The following is a 6009-nucleotide window of genomic DNA, read 5'->3' on the forward strand; positions in this document are numbered from 1 at the left end:
AGTCCAGGACATGTCTAGGATATATCTAGAATTAATTCATGATGTTTCTACAACACTTGTCAACAAATTTGTCCATGATGTAGTTAATTCAAAGATGATTCTTCAACTTATTTTAAAAAGATCTAATTACTACATCCTTTTCTATCGATGTATATGGAAGATTTTTCAACCATTTTCAATTAAAACGATATACCTTATTCCCTTATCTCCATCCATAATATGTATATTTCCACTACAATACATACATATATATATATATATATATCACTATTTCTTTTGCATCCTATAGTTCATACCAAATTAAAATTTCACTGTGTGCATGTGTGAGTTTTTGGAAAGCACAACTTAACACAACCAATACCCAAATAGATGCTAAATTAATTTATTGATGTTATATATATAGATAGAAGGCATAGCTAATAAAACAAAAATATCATTATTACTAATTACGAAAACTTTGTATTATAAGATATATATTTTTACCTATAGATTAGGTTGAGGCTCTTTTTGTCGGATTAAATTAAATAAAGGTTAATTTGGCACACAATATATGTTAATTTTAATACTTTGAAAATTCATTGAAAGGAAAGGAATGATACTTTTCTTGTGTAATTATTCCACTTGAACAGAAGCAGTAATTAAAAGAGTAAATATCACTAATAAAGCACATATCAATCTAGCTATGAGCATTTATAGTTAAACTAATCTAGGAATAAAAATCTAGTGATATTTTTTAGTCATCTAATTTTATTTATCATCACAAGTGGTCGGGGAATCAAAGATCTATTGAACAAACAATGTTTGATGTTAAAGAGAAAAAGGTCATGAGTTGAATAAAAAAAAAAAAAGTTATCCTCCCTCAAAAATTCCATCGTACGAATTAGCTAAACATTCATTCAATAAAAAAAGATTAAGATCAATTCTAATAATATATAGTGATTCTAGAATAATAATATCAGTACGTACCACTAATAACTTTAAATGGAGAAGTATATTCGTACGTAATGTAATTACATGGAGTAGTAGTTAAGATGATAACGTAAAAGCATATATAAACCGACACAAAATTTATAATTATTAATCTCGAAGTAAGAACGTTTTATTTTACTTAACCTACCTATTGTATTAATTAAAAAGAGTTACATCGATATTAAGCAAATCTAAAAATGTTAATAGTAAATGAATTAAAACAAAATAACATGAATACGTAAAAGTATATCAATATAAAATTTATATTATTAGTCTCGAAATAAGAATGTACTGTACTCCTTGAGAAGAGTCTTAGATAGAGTTGAAAATGAAGTATAATTGTAAAATGTGTATTAGTATAAGAAAACAATATGCTTAAATTTCTCCACAAAGAAGATATGAGATAAGGCAATGATGGGACACATTAGTATGAGAGAGTTGACAAATTGGGGGACACATTTGACATTAATTCTCATTATTCCTCTAAAGTAAAATTTTATATTATATAAAGCTTACATAATTGATAGAAAAAAAATTAATTCTCTTGCCAAAATATATAAAAAAAATTTATCGATTTATATTAAATAACACTTTATGTCAATACTTCGAAGAATTTATTGTATATAGTTTATTATTGTAATAATTAAATATCAGAGTCGAATCACTCTTAACCTCTAGAACGATGAGATATATGTTGTACGTAAATCAAATCACTTAGAAATGTGTATTTTAGTTTTATTAGTTTTATTATTATTAATTATCATTTTGAAGAGAATGGACAAAATGTGTGTTGGGTGAGAATTTGAGGTTGATGTTGATATATATAAATGAGATCTCAACTTCCTATATTCATTAACTATTCAACTTTTTTTTATAAAAAGGTGGAAAACAATAGGCATGAACATTCACTAATTTAAAGCTTATATATATATATATATATATTATTGATCATCCCATTAAAAAAAATGGAAAAAAGAAAAGAATATTATTGTTAATCATCAACAAAATATACAATCATAAAAGAAAAATTGAAAGAAATAAAGTTGGGGTTGACCTTCATATATTCAATCATTTATAGGTGTTTACAATTTTTGTTAAAATACCTTTTTTTTTTTTTTTAATTTTTGATTTTATTATTTTAACTTGGTTGAGGATAAAAGAGATGATCATGAGTATATTCATACATCGATTAAATAAAGAGATCGTGATCATGAATATATAAGTGAAGACAATTTGTCTCAATTAATACGAGAGAAATTTTGGTTTTCGAAATCCAAAAACAAAATCATGAGAATTTATGTCCAAAATAGGCAATATCATACCAAAATACCACATCTGAGAGAAGATCATATTTGGACTTCAAAAGATTGTCACGTTATCTTTTCTTTTCTTATAAAAGAATACTATTTAAAATTATTTATATAATTAACATTTACAAATCAACAGTTGACAATAGAAAAAAAAAAACAACTTGTTCATATTTTATATAAAGATCTCTCCATTATTTCAATATAGGGGTGTACATTTCTCAACAAAAGGTAGCATTTTTCAAACCATAGAGACATAATCGAATATCGAGGGAGTTGTTTAGTTAAAAGATCAATAAAAATATGATGAATCAAACCATATGGAATAAAATAATGATCAATTGAATAATGTTAATGAATTTATAGGTATGTGCATATATATATATATATGAATTAAAATGAAGTGGAGATAGCAATTTATATGTACACTAAAATTCTATAGCTTAAAGGGGAGAAAGAGAGATTCACTGAATGGATGATTGAACCAATTAATTTAACATTCAAAGCTATTAATTTCTAAAAAAAAGACCCACTAAATCACTGTGACTTAGTCAATCAAAGTTATAGCCTTTCTTTTCTAAATGTCACTTCCTATTTTGCTTTGCTAAGATTCCAACTCCTAAGTTTGATTAAATTAAAAATAATCTACTTTTTTTTTTGTTAGAATTATATGTATAATCCAATATTAGTAAAAATATGTTGAAATGATGATAGGTGAAAATATATTTTCTTTATTTTGTTTTAATTAAGTTACCAAGAATGGATGATGGATTAGGAAAAAATTAATTCGATCTAGCGATATGCGAGAACAATGCAGATGTAAAATATATTTATTCTTTGGTCTTCTAAGATATAATATATTAAAAAGCTATATGTGATCTTGAAAATCATTTTGTTTTACTATATAGGATCTCCTTTTTCATTAGTTTTTTTTTTCTCTTAAGTAGGTAGAAACTTTGAAGAAGTATTATTCATAATTGGAATGTCATTATAATCCGACACAACATGCATAATAGAGTTGAAAATTTTTACTTGTTATTTATCCCCACTTGCTAAAGAAGGCTTTGGGGGGTGGTGGCAATCGACACCCTCCATAATGGAATCTATCTTATCCAAATTGGTACGTTTGTTAAACCACGTTGATTTCGATACTATTGAGGTTGACTCTTTCGTAGACGAGAATTTGGATGTTCTGTTTTTCTCTTGGTAAACGTTGTTAAGTTTCTTTTTGCTCCTAAAGAGGAGAACAAAACACAACTCATTCTATTTCTAACTTTGTGTCCTCTCTTGCTCATTCTTCCAATAAATATGTTGAAGTTAGAAAGTTTATGTTTGGGTTATATAAATTTTTTTTGTCTTGAATTAAGAAACGCTAGAAAAATGATGAGAGAATGAAGGTGTTAGGACAACAAACTCCTGGTATGGTACTGTATACACCCTTCATGGCTTTGTTTTTTGGAATCATCCCAAAAGACCTCATACCAACGGAGATATTTGTTTCACTTATATAACCAAGATTATCCCTTATCTAACCGATGTGGGACTATGGTCGGATCCACAAAAGGGAAGATGTTGTTCTAAGATAATTGCAAATATAGTAAAAATTTATAAGTGATACATTCTAAAATGTTGGTATTTTTACTAATGAAATAATCTATTGTTGATAGACCACAACTAGCGATATGGTCTACCATTGAGATTACAAAAGCTTAGTCCAAATTTTATTATATGTACATATTTTTTCATATTTATGTTTGTATTTGTTAATACTAGGAAGACATTACACGTGTTACATTTAAAAATAAAAGTAAATAGAAATTTCTATGTACTTACAACTTCATAATCGTTGATGGACTTGTTAAAACCCCACATAAAGTTACATTTGAATTTGACAACGTTTGCAGTTTCTTTTTCTGTTGTATGTTTCTCATTATTTAAAAGTTAATCAAAATCGTAAACGGTTGTATTTTTCTGTTCTAAATTTGAATAAGAGACACTCTCATATATATGAAAAAAATTTATATTCTATCAAAAAATACAACTATCAAAAGTTATAGATAACTATCGACGACGGTGTAAATAGGCATGAAGTATAGGGTCTGTCTCCCACTTCCCCCTTCACCCATTGCCAATAATCCAAAAATCACAACGCGTAAATACGGCGTGGGCAAAGCTTTTTAATGAATTTTCTAAAGTTAAGAAAATCTCAATTTTCTTAAAGAGAAAGAGAAAAAGAAAAAAAAAAAAAAAAAAAAGGAAAAACTTTTATTGGTTTTTATGCCTTAATTTTGTCTGTCTATAGTGTCATGGATACTCAACCTTTTTTTTTTCGAGAATATGATTGCACTACAAAACAGCTAATTAATTTTCATTTCTACCGTTGAAAATTTGATGCCTCAATCTAAAAATCCTTAAACTGAAAGAAATAAATTTTATTTTCTATTCTATATATCTCATTAATTTATATAACCAATGATTAATTAAAGTGCTAATTGAATAACAATCATGGTTAATTACTAACCAAACTTTTTTATATAGTTCAACAACAATAATGGGTACAGGGCACCTAATAAAATTACATCTAAGATATATAGTTATAGGTATTTTACTATTGTGTTATACTCAAATTCAGAATCATTGACTGAACAATTTACTCACACTAATATATATATATATATATATATATATATTCAATTGACACTTATTCTTTTAACCACTATTTTAAAACTAATTTATTTGAGCTTACAATAAATTAAGTAAAAAAAATCCAACTGGTCTGTATATCTCAATTAGCATACGTAATCTCCACCGAAGGATAAAAAGCTAGAAACTTCCAACTCGAAGATTATTCAAACATATTTGGCTTAGAGTCTTTCCACCAAAGCCTGCAAATTGGCAATTTAGATGATCATTGTTAACTTTTGTTTTTATTGTTTTTTTTTCCCAAACCTCTGACCAATTTTGTTTGGTAACTTTGTTTTAAGTGGAATATTAATATTGTTTTTGGGAAGAAAAAAAGGAAAAAGAAAAGAAAAGAAAAGAAAAGAAAAGAAAAAGAAATTCTGACAAAAATGGGTTTATCTTCAAAATGCATTGCATCTCCCCTCATTCAGTCAATTTCTTTTTTTATATAAAAGATAATATTTTCAAACATGGACTAATGTCATGATTATCGAAACTCCTCCCCTCTACATGAATAGATAATTATTTAACCATTAGAGAAAAAAACAAAAATTTTGATAGAATGTCATACGTATTATAATAATAAGAATCAATACTATAAAGAAGAACTAGTTGACCTTAATATATCAACCTAACATTTGTCCTTAAGCAATAAATTTAAAACGACAAACCAAGAAAACAATGTCTGTTTCTCAGAGTGAGCATATCAGTATAGGCAATTTACATGTACTATATTTTAAAAATTTAGATCAAGTTTCATGTCATTATTGTAATTGTTGAACTCAATTAATAACCATATAAGTATTTGTTTCATCTCAACCAAAAGGTTTTGGATTTCAAAAAAAAACACAGCTAGTGAACTCATGAAAAAAGTACTTAGATTTGATAACCAATTTGTTTTTTTTTATTGTTTTTTAGAGTTGAACTTATTGACACTACTTCTACCACTAGCCTTTCTTTGTAATATAAAATTCTATCCATTGTTGAAAAAACCAAGAAAAGATTTGAAAACTGAATTTTTTTTTTCAAGTAGGTTTTTGTTATTAAAATT

This window comes from Cucumis melo, chromosome 4 (genome assembly GCF_025177605.1).
Source record: "Cucumis melo cultivar AY chromosome 4, USDA_Cmelo_AY_1.0, whole genome shotgun sequence".
Taxonomy (NCBI): Eukaryota; Viridiplantae; Streptophyta; class Magnoliopsida; order Cucurbitales; family Cucurbitaceae; genus Cucumis; species Cucumis melo.